This window comes from Gracilinanus agilis, chromosome 4 (genome assembly GCF_016433145.1).
Source record: "Gracilinanus agilis isolate LMUSP501 chromosome 4, AgileGrace, whole genome shotgun sequence".
Classification (NCBI taxonomy): Eukaryota; Metazoa; Chordata; class Mammalia; order Didelphimorphia; family Didelphidae; genus Gracilinanus; species Gracilinanus agilis.
Window position 1 is genome coordinate 458,351,777 of NC_058133.1, and position 23,019 is coordinate 458,374,795.

Genomic DNA, 23,019 nt, shown 5'->3' on the forward strand with positions numbered 1-23,019 from the left:
TCAGGAACAGGTCCCGGAGCTGCTGATGACTCGATGGGTGCCCCAAACTTGCTCTATTTCTTTTTAGCTGGGTTCAGAGCTATAGGAGAGTGTGGAGGGGGTGGGGGTGGGGCGGTTGCTCAGCTTGCGCTTGAGTGAGAGCCCTTTTTAGCTTGGAAATGTCTCGATTCCACGTACCTTCCACGCTGTGTCCTGTTGTGGGGTTCCTCCGTTCGTCTGGACTTGTTTTTATGTCCCCTTGAGGAGTTTTGTGTGTTTCGGTCAGGAGAGGTTTAGAGCTGCTTCTTACTCTGCCGCCATCTTAACCCGGAAGCCCCAACAATATAGTTTTTTAATGAATAATTATATTATACTGAATTAAACCACAAAAGACAAATAATATCAATATTAAACTTATTTGGTCTAAATGCTTTGGCATCTAAATTTAAAAAGGATAAATTAGCTGGTATGATAATGAGATTAAATCTACCCAGCCCATTCTTAAATCTAATCATCAAAAGTGTAAACAACTCCACTTAACTCTCAAGTGGGGAGGTCTGTGACCCACAGGTGCAAGAATGGGTAATCAATCAGAATTGACTGACTGCCCCCTAGGCAGTCCTAAGAAAAGCATCCATAGTGATTGAACAAGTAAATTAAGAGGAAGGCACAGGAAGTGATGAAAGAAATGGCTTGGATAAATTGAAAGAACTTCCAGGTCTCGCTCTCTTGGTTCTTGGCTGTTTCCTTCTCTTGTAGTGGATGACTAGGACTTGGAGGAGCTCTGACCACTGGCTGAGAGACCTTGGACTAAGCGAGACTGTTGTTAATCTCTCCCTTGGAATTACATGTGGTGAGTGTAAAGACTAAATCTTCCTGGACTTCTCTAAAGAAACTGCTCTTTCAAAAGACTGAAGTTTCTGCTTCATTCATCTCCTGCCCAAGGCTGAGCCTCCTCTGATTGAAGATTAATTAGATCTGCCTGAGCTGAACTAGGAGTCGGGAGCAAATTACTTAGTGTGTTAGATTACTTATCCTATCCTTTCCTCTCTCTGATTTTCTCATTTTCTCTTCTTTTTATTTGTAAATAAACTTCCATAAAAAGTCAATTTGGCTTGAGGTTATTCTTTAATTGGGGACTGATAATTATTCAATTCCCTGGTGACCAAACCTTTTAATATTCGCTCAACCAAAACCCCTTTTTACCCCTTACACTGGATCATGAAAAGCTACAGAGAAAGTAATATAAGAGTGGGAAAAGATTTCATTGTCCCTCTCAGTTTTGGAGACGTCTAATAGAAAGATAAAAGAAAAGGAAAATACTGAATTTAACAAATGGCTGCCACTAAAAGAAATATGGTATCTTCTAAACGGGACTGCTAAAGAATACATATATTTCTCAGCACCATATAGAAATTTTATGAAAACTGACTGTATTAGGGCAAAGATATTACAAACATAAGTAAAATGGCAAAAATAGTAAATGTATCCTTTATGTACAAAATAAATATAGTAATTATTTCAGGAAGTAAAAACAAAAGATACAGACCCAAAAGGAAATAATGAAATCCTAAAAAACAAGGTCAAAGAATAAATTATAGAAATAGTTAATAATTATGTTAGAGAAAATTATAATGATTTTAAAACATACCAAATTTTCTGAGAGGAAAAAATCATAACCTTATAAACATGTGTTAAGAAAATATTAAGAGTGTAATCTAGCAGAATATAGAGCTATGCTTTTATAGTTTACATATTTTGCTATTATAATTAAGATGAAAATAGACAAAAATAGACAAATAAAAGTATTTTAAGTAAAACATCTCATTAAGATTAAAACAGAATTATAGAAAAATATCTTGTCATCAATGTCAAATGTTAAATGTTACTTTAATCTGAGGAACACCTCTGCAGGAAGAGGGGATTCCTCTAAACTCAAACTTGTGAAGCAGGTTGTTATTCTTTGTCATTGCTCTCTCCACCTTTGTAACCTAAACCTAGTTGTCCAAGAAAACAGTAAAGGTTGGAGTCTGTTTGGTGGGGATACTGGTATTGCATTTGATCAAAATTGCCATAACTCTACTAGTAGTTTCACTAAAGGAAAGAGGAGTGACTTCCAAAACAGCTAATCCCACACATTCTCAGATTTATCTTCAGATGAGATGGCAGCCTAGACAGCCACACTATAGACAACCACCTCATCAGGGATTGATATTCTTGTGAAATTCCTTTAAAGAAGTCCTGCAGAAGTTTCTGGTTTTGAAGGAATCCAAATAGAATCACCTCCAAGACAATGTCATGAATCCATGATTTATCTAGATTTGCATCCTCTTCCACAGGATCCATCCAGTGTGCCACAGAAGAGGTCAGTATCCAGCTCTTTAAAAAAGGCATGTATATATGTCAATATCTTTCAGAGAGGTTGTCAAACTCAGCCCTGGCCTGAGTACTGTAAGAGGGTATGCTATGCACATTCACAAGTGCTGGGCAATCAGCAGACAGCTCTCTTAATCCCACTGCTGCCTTTCTTGTTCTTTCACTTGAACTCAGCAATGAAAGTTATCATGTGTTTGTCAAAGTCCTCCCCACTCAAATGGGTAGACCCAGGACTGGGCTTGTCAAAGATGCCATCTTCAATAGTAAAACAGGAAAAATCAAAAGCGCCACATCCAAAGTCAAAGATCAACACACTTCTCTTGGCACCAACTTTTTTTCCAAGTAATAAGCAATGGCATCAGCAACTGGCTCACTGATGATTCAGAGAACAATGAAACCAGTGATGGTTCTAGCATCTTTGGTGGCATAATTTGAGAACAAATCATTTAAGTAAGCTGGTTCACAGGGACAGTATTTGTGACAGTCTTCCTAAAGTAAACTTCAGCTATTTCTTCCATTCTGATCAAGACCATAGAAGATTATTTCTTTAAAACAGAAACTTTTAGTCTCCCCTTTATGCTCCACTTAGATCTGAGGCCTACATCATTCACCAACATGAAAGGCCAATGCTTCAAGTATAACTTCCATGTACAATTTCATCATACAACTGCAACATCAAGCAAATCTGCAACCAATCATTTGGTATCAAAGACTCCTATGCTGGAAGACTCCCACATTAAGTGGTGCCAAGATCAATGCCAACTGTAGTTGCTGTGTTGAGTAAGACCTCATCCATACAATTTATAATTTAAATACACCATCCATGTATTAAAGAAGCTGCATGGTGTAGTTGACAAAGAGCAGAAACCAGAGTCAAGAAGACTTGAGCTTCAAGGGGGGTGGGGGGAAGAAGACAGATTAGGAAAAGCTTCCTGGAGAAAGTAGCATTGGAGTTCTTAGGCTGTGATCAACAGGTAGGGAGAGATTCAACAGGTTTGGGGGGGGAAGTGTGTGTGTGTGTGTGTGTTTTAGGGAAGAGTATATAAAAAGTTCCAAGCACAAGGAACAGGAGAGGCAAGAAAGCAAGAGATACTTATGTTGGAAGAAAAGTAATCCAATTTGGATTGAACAAAAAGTTGGGTGGTGTTAAAAATGTAAAAGTAAAGTGGTACCCGATTGTAGAAAATCTATTAAGTGTCTAAAGAGTTTGAACTTTATTATTTGAGCAACTGAGAGCCATTTAAAAAGTTCTGAGCAGATAAGTGATATGACTAGATATATGTATAAAAAAGATAGAAGTTTCCAAAGTGAGAGGTTGACTGCAAAAGAATTATTTTATTTTACGTTTTCTCTTGATAAAGGATACAGATTCATATATGTTCATTTGAAGGCATATTATAGCGCATACAAATAGTTATATAATATGATTTTCCCAATAAACAAACACTATGTTTAAAAAAAAAAAGATAAGTCTAGCAGTAATGGTTTTTAGTGGAAAATGAGTAGAGGCAGGAAGACCTATTAAGCTACTGCAATATTCCAAACAGATTATAATGAGGGCTTATAGAAGTGGGATTTCTCCCTTAAAAGAAAAAATTCAGTAAGATTTTAACTGAGGAAACAGTGATGTTCTCCAAACAAAAATCTTTAGACATATATATTAAACACTACAAAAAAAAATTTCCTCTGTTCTGCAAAGGTATAATGTACATTATTATTTTCATCCAAAATGTTCGAAGTTATCAGCATTCAAAATGTTGATTTCATTTTTCCAATCTAAAAAGTTAGCTTAAAGTTAATTATGCCAGCATATTAGGTAGACTTGCCAGGATAAAATATACATGAGAAAAAAACATACTTGTTCATCAGGCAAAAATTTGAGGCAGTTAAAACTCTATCATTGAAAGTTTAAAAAAAAATTTAAGCTGAAGTTGAAAAAGTCTCAGTGACTCAGTATTTCCATAGCAAGCATAGGAGGGAAAAAAAAAACAGACTTCTTTGAAATTTTATTTAAGGAGCTTTAGGCTGGAGTATTAAGCATTTGAATCACATGAAAATAGCCTTTAAAAGTAAAGACTAAGGAAATGAAATTATTGTCAACCAAAACTGAATTTCATGTGATTCTCTGTGCCAAATCTATTCTACTACCCTAATGAAACAAGATTATAAGAAGAGTCATTTGTAAGAAATACTATGTTACCTTAAAGGTGTGATTTTAGCAATAATAAAGTGAAAACATAAAAATGAAAATAAATTCATGTACATTTGACTTGTATTTATTAAAAAAAACAAACACACAATACATAGTAGAATGGGCTTTCTTACCAAAGGAAATTTTATAAATACACAATTCCTTCGGAATGAAGATGTATTATGAAATTATTTTACTTACTTGAAGTTCAAATTAGCAGAAAAGAAATGGGAGACAAGAATTATGAATCAAAATTAGAGTAATGGAATTTTGAAATTCCTATTTTTACCATTTGGATGTCTACTTCCTTAACGGAAAAAAGTATTTAAAACAGACTTCATTAATTTTCCCTGACTAAAAATTAACCTTGCAAGAGTGAGCTACTTTGGGGGCAGTTGGGTGGCTTCAGTGGCTTGAGAACCAGGCCTAGAGATGGGAGGTCCTAGGTTCAAATCAAGTCACTTAACCTCCATTGCCTAGCCCTTACCACTCTTCTGCCTTAGAACCAATACATAATATTGATTCTAAGATAGAAGGTAAGGGTTTAAAAAAAAAAAAAAAAGAGTGAACTACATTGAGAATGAACTAAGAAGTAATGAAAATATCTGAAAATTCTAGTTTGAGGAAAACATCTTGAGAGAGATTAAATGAGGTTGTCTTTGTTAATAAAATCTCCCTTACTTTTCCTCAACATTATTCTTTTATGGCTCTTCTCAAATTGTTCCTTCTCTCACTCTCCTCTATTTGCCCCCTGTTTTCACTTAATATATGTACTTTCCAAAGCTCTGGAACCAGCCTTCTAGGCTGTCTCATTATCACCCTTGAGGAGCACATCTAAAACCAGAGCTTTGATGATCATTTTGATGTAGATGATTTTCAAATCCTTATCTCCAGTCCTAACCTCTCTCCAGAGCTCCAAATTCACATTTCCAAAGGCCTAGCTAGTACTCAAGGCCAACTAAACTCATCATCTGTTCACATCTCTTCCAGACCAGCATTTGTGTTAATGGGATTACATACTACAGTTTTATAACCTAGTCTTATCTTTGACTTCTCAACTCCAATATTCATTCAATCAAGCACCAACCTGATTTGGTTTCTGCAATGTGTCTCTCATCTGACTTCTGTCCATTCTTTTCTCTCCTGGTTCTTTAACAACCTGGCTGATAAATCCAACTAAATCTTCTTTTGGCCCTTAAGTGTACCCCAGGAATCTGTCTTCTATTTCTGTAACCCTTTTGGTAATCTCATTCATTTCAGTGGTTTCAAATATCTGCTCTATATGGATGACTTCCAAATTTTTATATTTAGTCTTACATTTCTAGTCCCTAATGAACACCATTACCTGGAAACTTTTCCATCAAACTCAATACATCTAAAACTAAATTTATTTTTCGGAATTTTTTTTAAACCACTCACTCAGATCAACTTTTCTATTTCTGATGATAGTACCACCATTCTCCTAATCACTCAGACCCAAGACTTTAGTATTCTCTTGGCTCTTTCTCATCCTCCACATCTAATTATTTGTCAAATTCTACAGACTCTACCTTCACAAACTCTCATCAGTCCCCTCCTTTCTATTCCCAGTGCCTAAACATTAATTTAGGCCCTCACTATTTTTTACCTGGTCCATTTTAACAGTCTCCCAAATTCTCTCCACTTTCATTCTCTCCCTATCCAAATTATCCTTCCATAGATGCACACATAATTTTCCTAAAGCAAGGCAGATATTTGTTTCAAAGATTTCAAAAGGGCTTGACCTAATTATCCACAAGAAAAAACAAGTGGATGAATACCTATTGTTCAGACCATAATATGCAGTTCACAATATAATCTGTAGAGCTGGCCCACCAGCAATAAATAATAACAATAATGATAGTTAGCATTTATGTAATACTTAAAGGTTTGCAAAGTGCTTTAAGTTATTATTTCCTTTTATACTCACAATAATCCTGGGAAATAGTTATTATTATCCCCATTTTACAGATGAGGACACTGAGACAGAAAGCGAGATTAAGTGACTTTCCCAAAGTAATTATATAGTGTAATGCAGGATTGCAGCAAAAGCTCTTGCTTTTGCAAACCAATTGTAGCAGCCCTGACAGTTGGAAAGGGATAGAATCTGGGCTCATGGGAAAACTGTTAAGAGTCTGAGACTATAAATATCCCTGGAGTACCAACTGAGGTGCCTTTTGCTTCTGGGGCTTTGGGCTTTGCCTGATTTCCTTGGACCTCTCCCTTGACCTCTCCATTGACATCCTGCTATTCCCTGGATTTCCCCATTGGGCCCTGGGAGGAACAGTGATTTGGTGGGTGGAAATTGTGGGAATTAGCTTTTATAGACAGGCAGGAAGGACCTAAACCAAACCATCACTTCATCTAACAATCTGCTGAACCTTTACATCAGGTCAGGGAAATTACCTTTGGCTGAGGGGCTGGCTCCTTCTGCCTGATCTCTCCTTCAGTGACCCCTCCCCCAGCACCAGCTTCTCCCTAGCAGCAGTTACCAAACCCTAATCCCCTTTCACCTCAGCTTACCCTTGGCAATAATAAATCCCTTTGATTTTTATACAAAGAGCTTCTGGAGAATCATTGTACCCACTAGTAGGGCAAAGACTGAAGAAGGAAAGGAATAACTTCTTTTATTACTTGAGGGCAAACCCAGGTATCCACCTTGGGCAGGAAGTGGCCAGCTTCCACTTCCTATAGGTTTCAGTTTTCATTGGCAGGGAAGGGCCTCTTTGCTCCTCCCCTCAAAGGAGCTTTAGAATAGCAGCAGGTGTCTGAAGAAACCCTTCAGCCAGACCTATATCACTTCTGGCTGACCCAATTCTTATATCATAGAGATAGTCTCCCTGCCTGAAAGACCCAGGCTATTCCTCCCAGTACCCTCAAGTACCTAGACCCTGTGATTAGCCTGCTTGATTAGTCCTTCCTATATTCTCCATTCATTCCTTAACTTCCTAATTCCCCTTTATTCCCTAACATTATCAATATTGCCTTTTTATTTCATAACAATAGTAAGTACCCCAGGCCAGATTTCAATTTAGGTCTGACTACAATGCACCTCCTAGCTGTCTAAATATGTATCTTAGACAGGCATTGCAGCAAATGCAGGCGCTGCAGCAAATGGACAATATAAACTAGGTCCAGGACTAACCAGAGGGAGGAAAGCAGACCAGATTACCCTTCAGAAATTCATGTAATGATTTTAATGACCCAGGCTTCTCCTTTGAAAGAAAGGTCCATATCCTTTAAATAGGAATATGCTCCTAGTGATATTTTATGGCTATGAGACACAAAATACTAGTCTCCAAAAAAGTAAATATGAAGTTCACATAAAGGGTAAAGGAGGGCAATGTAGGTGGCATAGTACATAGAGCAGTGAACCTGTAGTTGGGAAGACTCATGTTCCTGAGCTCAAATCTGGCCTCAAGGATTCATTAGCTGTGTGACCCTGGGTAAATCACTTAACCCTGTTTACCTCAGTTCCTCATCTGTAAAATAAGCTAGTAAAGGAAATGGCAAACCACTCCAGAATATCTTTGCCAAAATAATCCAAAATTGAGTCAGGAAGAGTTGGATACAACTGAAAAAAAAGGGGGGGAGGGGTGTAGAAATCCATAAACAATTTGATCTGTAATTCATATCAGATCCAACTATAACTGATGATTATAACCAATTTTAACTTCTTTCATTATTCAAAGTTTTCGTGTCTAATAAATCATGTTATTTTGAAGAGAAGGGGGATATGTCGGGAGCTATTAAGAGAAATTAGAATCTCAAGTAGATATTTTTATCTGGACCCCCTCAAAAGATCAATACAGATCCGTGTATTGGTTTTTCTCCCTTTCGGGTCGAGAAACCGGAGTGGGCTATCTAAGATAAAAATCTGAGATTCCTCTTTTGATTCCTTTCATAATTCTCACCTTCCTTCAAAATGCATTATAGTCTTATTGAAAAAGCTTTGGGCTCTCAGCACTCCAGCAGGAGGGGGACTAACTCTGTTCCCCTTTGACTGAGAACACAGATGGCTGCTACGGCCAAGGTTGAACCCTTGGCAGGGCATTTTGCCCAGAATTAAAGTAAAATAATGAGACTCAAAAAAATTGTTTAATACCATCAGGGCTGAGAACTGCAGAGGCTTTCCAGCCTAACAAGATGTCCCAGGCTTCACTTAAAGATAACACATATAGTTGATAGTTTAGCATAGGTTTTTTATCTACACCTGGAGGCTTCTAAGGCTTTTGTTTTGATTATAGTAAAAATCCTGCTCTCTGTAACTGTGGGAAACTTTCTTGGGCTTTTGGGGGAAGGGGATCTTTAATTTCCTTTATAATAAAGTGGCTACTTCAGTATGTCTTGGAGTACTATGAGCTAACAAGCCGTGCTTCCAATCTGTTTCATTCTTTGTGTCTGACAACCACCCAGGCCACTCAGATTAGTCTCTGGTTACAGAGCAGGATCTCTATAGGGGGGTAATAGAAAAGTAGGTTGTGTGCATGAACAAACTACAACACCACAAACAAGATGCCATCCAGGAGAAAGTATAAGACATTATCAGAAGAATGTATGTCTGGGGAAAAAAGGACGCACAATTTCTTTTTTTATTCATCTTTTTGCACCGATCTTAACATCAAATAAAACTAATATTTATACAAATTAGAACAGAAAGAGGCTCGTACATCAAACTGTAAATATCAATATAAAGTTTACTTTTCTTTTTAAATATATAATTCAACCTGTGGCTTTCAAAGCTGTCCTACTTATATATTTTTTCTTTTGACTTTCTTTCTGTTCTCTCCTCTGTATTCTTTAAAAAGGCTTCAAGGACAGGAGGTCCTAGGTTCAAACCCGGCCTCAGCCACTTCCCAGCTGTGTGACCCTGGGCAAGTCACTTGACCCCCAATGCCCACCCTTACCAATCTTCCACCTATGAGACAATACACCGAAGTACAAGGGTTTAAAGAAAAAGAAAAAGAAAAAAAAAGGCTTCAAGGAGCATGATTTTTTCACTTTATTCATCCTGCCTTAGCTAATATGGAAATGTTTTTCATAATTTCACATGTATAATAATAGATATCTTATTATTTGCCTTTTCAATGGGTAGGGAAAGGAATGGAGGGAGAGAATTTAGAACTCAAAATTAAAAAAAATAAATAAATGTTAAAGGGACAGAGAGGTGGCTCAGTGGATAGAGAGTTAGGCCTAGAAACAGGAGGTTCTGAGTTCAAATGTGGTGTCAAATATTTCCTATCTGTATGACCCTAGGCAAGTAACTTAACCCCAATTGTTTATCCCTTACCACTCTTCTGCTTTAGACCCAATACATAGTACTGATTCTAAGACAGAAGTTAAGGGTTTAAAAAAATGTTAAAAAACAAGCAAATAATAAATTTTTTACAAAAAATAAAAAATGTTTCAATGGTCGTCTTTTCTTTTCCCCCTTTATTTTTAACCTGTTGCTAGTTCCTTGCCCCCAAATAAAAGGATGTAAAAAAACAACAACAATGCCCTTGTAATAAATATGTATAGTCAAGCAAAAGATAAATTCCTAAAGTAAGAGTGTGTCCCTCAATTGGGGAATAGCTGAACAAATTGTGGTATATGATAGTGATGGAATACTATTATGCAATAAGGAATGATAAACTGCTTCATTTCTATATGAACTGGTAAGACTTCCATGAGCTGATGTGGAATAAAATGAGCAGAACCAGGAGAACATTGTACACAGTAACTAAAACACTGTGGGACGATCAGATGTAATAAACTTTGCTACTGATAGCAATGCAATGATCCAGAGACAATCTCAAGGGACATATAAGAAAGAATGCTATCCATATTGAGAGAAAGAACTGTGGGAGTAGAAACGCAGAAGAAAAACATATGACTTATGTCTTGTTTATAAGGGTATATGATTTAGGTTTTGAGTTTTCAAAGATTACTCTTATAAAAAAGAATAATATGGAAATAGGTATCTAGTGACAATACATGTATAACCTAGTAGAATTGCTTGTCAGCTCTGGGAGGGGGGAGAAAACATGAATCATGGAAAAATATTTCAAAATAAATATTTTTTAAATAAAAAATAAATTCCCACAATATGTCCAAAATGTGTTTCTTATTCTGTATCTTGAATCCATCACCTCTCTGACAGAAGGTGGAGAACAAGCCACACCTATATCTGGAATCATGACAGATTATTGCATCTGAGTACTTAAGTATTTAAAAGGTGTTTTTCTTTAAAATGTTTTTATTATGTAAATTGTCCTCCTTGTTGTGCTCATTACTTCACTCTGATTCAATTCATCAAATCTTTTCAGGTTTACCTGAAACTGTTCTTTAAGTAATTATGGAGCAATAATATGCCATTATATTCTTTTCAAAGCTCAATATTGTTTTCCATTTTTGTCAACTTGATTGGTATGACTTAGAATCTCAGAATTGTTTTTTTTTTGGTTTTTGTTTTTTTTTAAGTTGTTTTTTTTTTTTTTCAAACCCTTGTACTTCGGTTTATTGTCTCATAGGTGGAAGATTGGCAAGGGTGGACAATGGGGGTCAAGTGACTTGCCCAGGGTCACACAGCTGGGAAGTGTCTGAGGCCGGATTTGAACTTAGGACCTCCTGTCTCTAGGCCTGACTCTCACTCCACTGAGCTACCCAGCTGCCCCCTCAGAATTGTTTTAATGAACATTTTCTTAATTATTACTGATTTGGAACACTTTTTCTTATGGTTATTGATAACTTGGATTTCTTCCTTTAAGACCACATGCTAGTCATGTTTTATCTACTGAGGAATGATTCTTTTCTCATAAGTTTTAATCAACCACATAAATATCTTGGATATAAGACCTTTATCAGAGAAAATAGCTAATTTTAACACCTGAAATCCCGATCTAACAGGTAATTTCAACCTTGCTCTTCTTATTTGTTTATAATATGTGATTTCTGTTGTTTTTGTTATAAACCATGTTTCTTTTTTGAGCTTGTCTTGATGTATAGTAGAAAATGTTGGTCTATTCCCAATTTCTCTCAGACTGCCAGTTTTCCCAGCAGTTTTTGTCATAGTCCTTCCCTCAATAGCTAGGGTTTTTGCCTTTATAAACAGTAGTTTCTTTCCATATGTTGGGTACCTAATCACTCTTTTTAGCTAGTACCAAATAGTTTCTGTTGATTATTACTTTGTTTTGGATCAGGTGCTGTTGCTCCTTCCCACTTTTTTCATTATTTTCCTTGAGATTCTTATCTTTTTATTCTTCCTTCTCCTAAAGTATTTTGTCATTTTTTCTAGCTTTACAAGGTAATCCTTGAGTAGTTTGATTGTTTTAGCAATATATAATATATTAAGAGAATACAATATCAAGAGGAAGGAACCCAGCAAGTTGGGCAGACCCCCTATGGCATTTTTACTACAAGGATATGGACAAGAGTTGCACAGGATAGGCAGGCATAGATGGTTTACTACATATATCACATTTGTGAGTTCGCCAATCCATCTAAATAGTATGGAAATACAGGTCTAATCACATCATTCCCTCTGGCACTACCCACAGCCCACTAAATAAAGTATAATTTCTTGGCCTGGCATTCAAGACCCTGCCCCCCCCCCATAATCTGGCTCTAATTCACCACTCCAGCATCATTTTATGGTACTGACCTTTGAGCACTCAAAAACCTGGCCATACTGAACTATCAGTTCCCAAGTCTCATCCTATGCTCTTCTATCTTGCTGTTGTCACACCTGCCATTCCCTAGATAGCTAGACTATTCCATCCTTTTACCTACCTACTAACAACTTTTCTCTTCTTCACAGCTGAGACCAGGAACTCGTGCCTCCCTGGAGGCTTACCAGATAATCCAGATCTGGACGTGGTTTCTCCCTTTTATGAATTCTCTTTATACCTTATTCGTACCTCTACTACACTTTAACCATATGTGTGTGTGTTATGTGTATAAATAACACAGATGTGTCTTTTCTCCCTTACTCAATGTAAACTCATTAGGGAATCAATGAATGGCTCTTATTTATGCATTTTCTCTAGTTTCACCAGTGTCTTGTACATAAAGTGGATTCACAGAGAAAGAGGTGGTTAGGTGCTATAGTAGAAAGCTAGGCATAGAAACAAGAAAACCTGAGTTCAAATTCAGCCTCAATTTGTAGCTGGCTGACCCTGGGAAAGTCACTTAACCTATTTGCCTCAGTTTCCTCAACTGTAAAATGGGGATAATAATAGCTCTACCTCAGATTTATTATAAGGATCAAATGAGATACACGAAAAGTGTTTATTTAAGATAGTGCCTGGTACAAAGTAGGCACTTAATATATACTTGTTTCTTTCTTTTATTTATAAATGTTGACTGAATATCAGACTATACCACAAACATCTTATTTTAAAATCTTCCATTCTTTATTATTTAAAATACATACTTTAATCACATAGCATATGAAGGTATAGGGGCTTGTGATATAGAAGTACCTCTAAGCCTGTAAAATCAAAGAATGAAAAATTACAATGAAACTTTTTTGCTAAAAAAGATTTTTACAGTGTAAATTTCTCTGCCTAAGTCAACATTCCTGACATGTCATTGCCCACCAAAAATGTCCTAGTTCTTATATGACAGGGTCTCGACTTCTGATTTCATTTATATAGGAACTTCCGGGTGAGAAAACTCTCTTAATACCAAAACAAATTGGAACCTTTCTTTCACATTCTTAGAACTTATATTCTTAGAGAGCTTCCCAGAATACCAAGGAGTTGTGTCCTGCCTAAACTTTTAGCTAGGAAATTTCTCTCCAAATTTTAGAAGATTCTATGATCCTAGAATTTCTATTCTCTATTGCATTTCATTTCTTCCATTGGCTTTGGCAGATTAATGGTTCATATATGTTTAACATTTTAATATCTCAAATTAATGTTTTTATTTTGCTGGAATATCTATCCTCAGATTTGATCTAAATATTATTTCATTCTACAAGGTTTAGATTTATAGGTATTTTAAAGATGCTTTTATTTAATGATAAAAACCTAATAAAAAGTCTATTGTCATGATAAAGTCATGAAATCCTCAACATAGTTTATTATTCCCAGTACTTTAATTCTACAGATAAAAACAGAATGTACTTATCAATTTTAAACTTTGAAAGTTTAAAAGTGCAAAAACTAAAGAATTAGATTTTGAAGGTCTTCAATATTCTATTTCAGAGGAGTAGTACCAGTAATATCTCTAAAAGCAGTATGAACTCAATTCTGCAATGCAAAACAAACCAATTTAAACAATTTCAAAATAAATGAAAGTTTGGAAGAAGAAAAAGTTACCTTAAATATTTTTAAAAGCATTAAAAATGCTACCTGAGTATGACAATGGAAAGTTTTAAATGTCTAAATATATACACTCCCTGAAAAAAAAATTCTCACTAAAATGTAACTGATAATAATTACCAGTCCCTAAGGATGGTGATCAGACTATAGAGAAAAAGATCTCTCCACTTTGCCCCTATACCTCCATTATATTTTTACCCAAAGTATGGCATCTATATCCCCTCTCTTCCCCTCACCATTTATACTTATAAAATCAGATCACCTGGGGGCAACTGGGTGGCTCAGTGGATTGAGAGTCAGACCCAGAGATGGGAGGTCCTAGGTTCAAATCTGATCTCAGACACTTCCTAGCTGTGTGACCCTGGGCAAGTCACTTGACCCCCATTGCCTACCCTTACCACTCTTCTGCCTTGAAACCAATAAAGAGTATTGATTCCAAGACGGAAGGTAAGGGTTTTAAAAAATAAAATCAGATCTCCTCCAAAACAAAATAATAATAAATAATAAAATAAACAAATAAATAAATAAATAAAAGTTACTGAATAACAATCTGCTCTGCTATAATTTTGAAATCAGTATTGTAAAGTTGACTTGACTCCTTCTGCTGAATTTTTCACCAGAGGAACAAAGGATTCCTCAAATGAAGCAATGAACTAGAAATCGAAGTTCTAGTTTCTCTCCTGTGAAACTATCACTAAAACTAGTGTCAAATATAAAACTCCCTAGCCCTTCATAATTCTCAAAACTATGATACCTAAATCTAAATTTACTTTCCAGCTTAAAAAAAAGTATGTGTATAGCTATTTAAAGGCAGACCAAAAAAAAAAAAAGGAAAAGTGTCCAAGTTTATAATTATATATCATTTATGATATTTAAATACTAAAAAATCTTAAACATATAAGAATATCTGAATAAGAAATCTAGAAAAATTTCAATATCTCTATTTTGAATGAAAATGTTTACTAATTTTGACATTCTAATTGTGTGAAGGAAATTTTCTCTTCCTCCCTTTCCTGTGTCACACATTTGACCTCATCTCCTTTGGACCTGGAGACCAGGCCTGTGTGCCAGGAAATCATTGGATGAATTGAGTCATGAGGGTAGAACAGCAGAGGGAAAAATGCAGCAATAGAGATTGTTAGACAGGGGTCAGAGATATTTCCCTTGGGCAGTCCAGGCAAAATAGAAAGCCGTGGTTGGCTCCCAAGACGTTATATGTGAGTTAGGAGGCAGAGAATAGGTTTGAAAAACTGAGGCAAGAATAGATTTCACTCTCTTCTCTTTTGGGTTTGTTGCTGACTGGATGGCCTTGTGGGCGTGGCTAGAGGCCCTTATGACAGCCACAGATTAGTAAGCTAAATAAAACAATAAGTAAACTATATATTTCTCTCTTGTTTTTCCATCCTTTTCCCCTACTACTTTTGATTAATAAAATTATTAATTTATAGCCAGTCTCATAATTTTCACTCTTACATAATCATGATTTAACTCATATTACATCAATAGTCACAGCACAAAACTTGTGTTTGTTCCATCTTCCTACTAAAGAACATTGTATTTTCATTATCTATTACTAGACAAAAATACATTCACTTATGAGGTTTTTCAAAGATGGTCAGATTTGGGCATTTTTTCAAAAATGCTTTCCATTAAATAGTTTTACTTTTAGCATAGATTAGCATTTATTTTTAGCAAAGATTTACTTTTAGATTTTTCATGTCTTGGAAGGAGTTGTAGGTAAGCCTCTACTTGTACACTCAATCATATCCCTTTCTTTCTCCTCCAAAAGCAGAGGTTCTTCACTGGAGGTCCATAGAGCCATGAGAGAACCCTGGCTAGATTTCAAGTGGATCCTATATTTGGATGGGGAAAATTATATCTTTATTTCAATTTAGCTTCCTTTGAAATCATGTATTTTACTTTTTATATTTATATTGAGAAGTGATCCACAGACTTCACCCAATTGTCAAAGGGGTCCATGACACTGAAAGAGTTAAGAAACTTTATCCCAGGGCCTGTCCCCTCCTTCCCTTTCCTCTTCAATCTTTTAATACTTAGTAGCTCCCTAATCACCATGTTTGGAATTCCTCCAAGCTTAAAAAAAAAATCTTCATTTACTCTTCAACCTTCTCAAAATACTGTCCCATATAGCCCCTTCTTTTTACAGTCAGAGTCCTAGGAAAAAACTATCTACATTCAATTCCTCTACTTCTTGGCCTAAATTTCAAGTAGAATTGCATTCTATAAATTCAACCATTCAGCAACTTATAGTTCTAAAGAGAGGCGCAGAAAGTGACTTGTCTAGGGTCATACTGCCAATTTATGGAAGACATAGGACTTGTTTGAGCTCAAGTCATCCAGACTCAGAGATCAGCAAATTAACCAGAATGATACATCTGTCCCTCAGAATTTAGATATTCTGAAATTACTCTTTTTTGTTGTTGCTGCTGCTTAGTCTTTTAGTCTTGAGACTTCTTGCCCCGTGTGGAGTTTTCATGGCAAAGACACTAGAATGGTTTGCTATTTTCTTCTTCAGTGGATTAAGAAAAATTGAGGTTATGTGATTTGCCCAGGGTCACACATCCAGTGCATATCTAAAGTCAAATTTGAACTCAGGTCTTCCTGCCTCCAGGCCCAGCACTCGGTACACTTAGCCACCTAGCTGCTTACATTAGGTTTTTTTACTCTCAACTTTTATACTAATCATATGTACATATATATTCTGGTTATATAGATGTATATACCCACACATGTACATTCATCATAAATTATAGCATTAGAAAAGACCTTAAAAGTCATCCTATAGTCCAGCTTCCCAAAGTATAATTGTCTAGCATCTCTGACAAATGGTCACCTAGAGAATACTTCCAATGATGGAGTACTCATTTCTTATGGAGAAAGCCCATCCTTATCATGGGGCACATCTAGCCTTTAGGATAAGTCTTTCTTGTTAGACTAAGATCTGCTTCCTGGTGCCTTCTACCTACTTGGTTCTAATTCTGTCCTCTGAAATAGTAGAAGTGGCCAGGTGGCTAGCTATGTGACTGGGCAAATTAGTAAATCCTGTTTGCCTCAGTTTCCTCATCTGTAAAATGAGCTAGAGAAGGAAATGGCAAACTACTCTAGTATCTTTGCTAAGAGAGTTCCAAATGGGGTCATGAAGAGTTGGACAGAACTGGAAAACGACCGAACAACAACAACACTATATGATCCCTTCACTTTCGCATAGGCAGACTTTAGTTTGTCAATATACCTCAGATTATGACAACCAGAACTGAATGTAACACTCCAGGTATGATTTGATCAGGATTGAGCTAAATAACGCTATAAATTCCTCTACTTTAGATATTACTAGTGTCTAAGACTATACTGAGAAGTGGCTGAGACTAATGGATAGACCAATTCCTGTCTGACAGGAGTCAGAAAGATCTGGGTGTAAGTTCACCTTCCACACACTAGTTATATGGCCCTTAAGAAGTTACTTAATCTCTCAGAGCTGCAAGTAATGTTCTAAATCTATAAATTGCTAAGCAGGTGTTCATGTGCACTGGAAGAGAAGAGTTTTTCATGAAGAGCTTCTATACCAATGGAAAATCACAGTCCATTAAAAAAGATGCATTACAATTTATTCAATGAAAATTTTTTTGTCAACAAAATTTTTTTAAAACTCTTACCTTCCATCTTAGAATCGATACTATGTATTTATTCTAAAGTAGAAGAACACTAAGGGTGCACAATGGGGGTTGGGTGCCTTGCCCAGGGTTACATAGGAAGTATCTAAGGCCAAATTTGAACCCAGGTCTTTCCATCTTCAGGACTGATTCTCTAGCCACTGAGCCACTTCGATGCCCTTTATAATGGGATTTTAAACCTTAATTTATTTAGAATGGGAAGAGAAAAACCCTATCCAATGTTATTTTTTCTTTTTTATTGTTATTATTCCAAATATTTACAAAACCAAAGAAAACAAGCATCTCCATATATAAAGAAAAAGAATATATTACACAAATGAAATCACAAATCTCCTATATGTTTAGTTTAATTTTCTTCATATATAAATAATAGATCCCATCCATGAGTGACTCAACCCCTCCCCAAATCACACAGGATATTGTCAGGGAAGCCAACATGTTCACATAAATTAAGTCTTTCAGGTTTTATCTTTCTATTCATTTTCTGAAGGTAACATTCCCAGTTTATTCTTCCAGTATTAATTCTGTGGCTATGTATAATGTTCTCCTGGTTCTACTCATTTCACTGTTCATTATCTTGCATAGTTCTTTCCAGGTTTTTAAAATATCAGTCTGTTCTCTTTTCTTATGGCACAGCAGTATTCCATCACAATCATGTACCACAATTTGTTCAGCCATTCCCCAACTGATGGGCATCCCCTCAGTTTCCAATTCTCTGCTACCAGAAAGAGAGCTGCTATAAATATTTTGGAACATATGGGTTGTTTTTTTTCCCTCTTTCCCTGATCTCTTTGGGAAACAGACCTAGCTGGGTCCATGGGTATACACGTTTTTATAGCTGTCTGGGTGTAATTCCAAAATGCTCTCCAAAATGGTTGAATCAGCTCATAGTTCTACCAACCAGTGCATTAGTGTCCCTGTTTTTCCCCCATCCCCTCCAACATTTGTCAGTTTGCCCTTTTGTCAATTTTAGCCAATCTAGTGGGTGTGAGGCAATATTTCAGAGGTGGTTTGGTCTGCATTCTAGAGTGGTTTGGGAGCATTTTCTCATAGACTTATAATTTCATATACTTATGACTTTGATTTCTTCATCTGAAAATTGTTCATATCTTTTGCCATTTATCAATTGGGAGACAGCTCTTATTCTTACAAATTTTACAAAGTTCACTACATATTTTAGATATTAGACCTCTATCTGAGGGGCTATCTACAAAAATTTTTCCCACTAATATATATTTTCAAAAGTACTAAGAACATATAAACCAGTTAACACAAATTTATAAGAATTAATTTGAAACAAAAATGCACATTCATGTTTTAGGACACTAAGTATTTCTACAATTTCTACAAGCATTTGTGACTTTATATCCAGGAAATATATTTTTAACAGGTAAACATTTTATTCAAAATTCTATTTTCTTTTTAATCTTGTAAACAAGAGTCACAAAATAGGGGCCCCAGTCAATACCAATTAAATTTACTAATGTGTAAATATCATTAAAAAGGATAAGTATATTGTTAGACAGTACTAATTTTTAATAAAATCTTGATACCAATCACTTTCCCTAAGTGAAAAGAAAAAGTTAAATAGTTCCCAAGCATTCTCCAAATGAACGAAACCAATCCATAATCTTTGAATGATTTCAAGATAAATTCAGTGTTCTAGCATAAGATGAAATGAAACTTGTTTTTCTTCACTAGAGTGACAAACCATTTTAGATACTCCTAAATATTTAAAAAAAAAAGTTTAAAACTACATAAGAACATTATAGAAAAAGGACACTTGGGGAAGACTTTTTTTTAATCAATCAGTGATTATTAAATACCTACATGAGTGCATTGAAGGTTCCAAGAAGATACAAAAGTTGTCTCCAAGGAATTTACAGGAGAGCCAAAATGTCTCTCTTTACCTGTTGTATGTGTGTAGGTATTTACTAAATAAATACAAGGTAATTAACAGCTAGCAGTGAGGATCTGGAAAGGTCTCAAGAATAAGGTGAGACTTGAGCTAAGCCTTAAGGGAAACTAAGAATTCTTAACAGGTGAGAAAGGAGCACATTCTAGGCCAGGACAGCCAAGGCAAAGACACAGAAAAGGGAGATGGAATGTGGCGATGAACAACAGAAAAATTAGTTTGGCTGGACTGCAGCCATATGTGATAGATAATATTGAGGAAAAAAAGATGGTTCCAGGTTGTGAAGAACTTTAAAATATCAAAGAGCAAACTTTATTTTTTATTTCAGAGGTAACAAGAAAAATTCCAGTAAGGGAGTGGCATGATTAAAACCTATGCTTTAAGAAAATCTCTGCCCTCTGGGCTGCAGATGATCTAGAATGAGGAAAGATTTAAAACAAGAAAACCAATTAGGAGGTGGCTTTAATAATAATCCAGAGGAGAGAGACAGCTAGGTGGCTCGGTGGATAAAGAACCAGGCTTAGAGATGGGAGGTTGTGGGTTCAAGTCTGGCCTCAGACACTTCCTAGCTTTGTGACCTTGGGCAAGTCATTTAACTCCCATTACCTAACCCTTACCACTCTTCTGCCTTAGAACCAATACATAGTATTGATTCTAAAACTTAAGGTAAGTGTTTTTAAAAATAATTCAGAGGAGAAGTGACAAAGGCATAAACTAGGGTGGTACATGAGTGAAGAGAAAGAGATGTGAGATATGTTATAGAGGCAAAAAAAATTGGCAATCTAATGAATATATGGTATCATGAATGAAAGGGCAGATTGAAGGAGGACAGTAAGATTTCAAACCTAGGTGAATGTAAGAGTGTTGCCCTTAATAGAAAAAGTACTGAAAAGGGTTGCATTGTGGAGGAGGGGGAGAATAGATAGTGAGTTCCATTTTGGACATGGTAAATATGATATGCTAATAGTTAATACTTTGTTTGAATACTGGGTAATAAGTAATGCAAGACTAAAGCTCAGGAGACATGGGTTGAATATACAGATCTGGGAGTCATTTGCAAAGAGATGATAATTATGTCCATGGGAACTGATAATTTCACCAAATGAAGAGATTAGAGAGAAGGGGACCCAGGTGAACATCTTGAGAAATACCAATAGATTGAGAGCATGATTTAGATCAGTGGTTCCCAAACTTTTTTGGCCTACCACCTCCTTTCCAGAAAAAATATTACTTAGCTCCCTGGAAATTAATTTTTTTAAATTTTAATAGCAATTAATAGGAAAGATAAATGCACCTGTGGCCATCACCACCTTTATGGATTGCTGCAGCACCCACCAGGGGGTGGTAGCGCCCACTTTGGGAATCACTGAATTATAGATGATGAGACAGTATGAGAGACTGAGAATAAGCAATTGGACAGGGGAGAGAAAAAAAGTGCCAGGAAGACCCAGAGAGGAAAGTTTCCCTGAGGAGAGAGTGGTTAAAAATATCAGATACCAAAGAGAGGTCATAGAAAGTGAGCACTGAAAAAAGGTCATCAGATGTGACAATTAAGATATAATTTGTAGTGAGATTCAACTCATGATTATCTGAGGATCTAATACCCAAATGTAGGAATGTTGAAGTTTATCCCTGATGCCATAAACCCCTAGGTAGCTTGAGTCATAGTAAAGGAGGAAAACAACCCAGACCCAGTTATTGAGAATGCCCATGTAGCATTCAAGAATCAAAGGTTTTGCAACTAGTACACACCTGGCATTAAGATTACACATTACCAAGCAACAGCATGCCCAAGCTTGTTCTGGGATACAGTTCTGCACCCACAGCAAGTTTCCTATTTTGCTAATAGTTTCCAAACTGTGAGAAACAATTCCTTGACCCCAACCTGAAAAACGGATTATGCACTAATTATCCTTGATGATGTTCCCCTCTATTAGTGTAGACAATTATAAACCTTCAGCATGCTGTCATATGTACTATTTAACTAATATTCCTGTGATTAAAATAATGGTAGGTATCATCCTAATTTTACAGATAAAGAAATGCACTTAAGCAAGGTCCAATAAACAGCAAAATGAGGTTTAAACTGGGGTAATCTCAGAATGCATTAGAGCTGGTGAACTAGTCACTGGACTTCTCAGCATTTTATGCAACATTACTTTAGCCTCAAATAGAGTCATAGGTGGTATTAAAATATTCACATCCTGTGCATTTAGTAGGTAGCTGAAAAACCTTACTCTGCAGACAGCAAGGGAGGCAAACCATTAAATAGTCACATATCAGAAATAAGGTTGATTCCCTGTTCTTTTAGCTTATCTCATTAGCTTAAATTCCTTTTTATCATAGCAAGAAAGAATAAAAGGATTGCTTCTCAGCCTTTTGGCTAAGATCAAATGTAAGAAAGAATAAAAAGGATAGAGTGGCTGTGGCCAATTTGCCACTCTTAAAAAAAAAAAGCAAATATCAAATTATTTTGGGACAGTCATTTATATAAATACGGTATTTTCACATCACCTTAGAACCAAACTACCTTCCCTAAATAATTTATCACATTCTCCAAAATGACACTGGAGAGCATGTGATTTAACAGAGAATACTATGTCTTTATTCTCCTTTCCAGTTATAAAAGATGGGGAGTGGGGGGTACTTACACGTGACGACACCAGAGACAAAAAAATTTAATAGGCTTATAACAATGAAAATTCTTTGCAATGAAGAAACATTTTCAGTATATATTAAAAACCCAGGGTTTTATTTTCCTGCTTCCAACACTATGAAACATCCTATTAAGTCACAACAAAGGAAGGGAGAGAGGACATATAAATGTTGGGATCATAATCTATGAATCAAGATGGAACAAAGACCCTTTTCATGAAGAAAAGGAAACCAAGTTACCTAGAAAACTCCCTCAGTCTGGATGTCGGATTACTGTCCTTTCTTTAGGAAGGTTAAAGATTTGGTCAAAATAAAACAAACAAACAAGGATTGGGGAGTCAGCTCCGGCAGCACTCCTTAGGCAGGGCCTTCCTTGCCCCTCCCGTTCCAGCCTTTTTCCAATATTGGGAGCAACCCTTTCCCCACCCGCACTCCAGCCCTTCCCTTCCACGCAAGCACCCCGTTCCACAACACCAACAATACCACAAGCCCCCCTTACATAAAAGGCGCAGTGCCGAGGCGCGGCAGGGCCACCCGGACCGTGCCACGGCGGGGCATATCCTGTCCAAGTGATGCCGGGGGACCCTGGCCGCTGGCCAGCTCGGGATCCTCGGTCCTTTCTCCGGCTCTGCGCGATCGCGCGCCCCCACCCCATAGCGGGCACCCAGGTCCAGGTGGGATGGGAAGGCCAGGCCCACGCCCTCCTCAGCGCCGCCCTATCCCCCCCACGGTCTCCATTCTAGGTGGTCCCCCAGCACCCCCCACTTCGCCCCAGGCGCCCGGCTCTCTGACAGGTGGTGACCAAGGGAACCAGATGCGGACGCCTGGCCCGGCCCAGCCCCGCCCCCGCCTCGCCTTCCTTCTCCTCCCCTCTCCAAGGGTCACTCA

At 36.8% G+C, this 23,019-nt stretch overlaps 1 pseudogene; it reads right to left on the minus strand.

Annotated features, from left to right (window-relative positions):
* Positions 1-2,470: 2,470 nt before the first annotated feature.
* LOC123246703 lies at positions 2,471-22,786 on the minus strand (annotated as a pseudogene).
* Between the last annotated feature and the right edge of the window lie 233 nt (positions 22,787-23,019).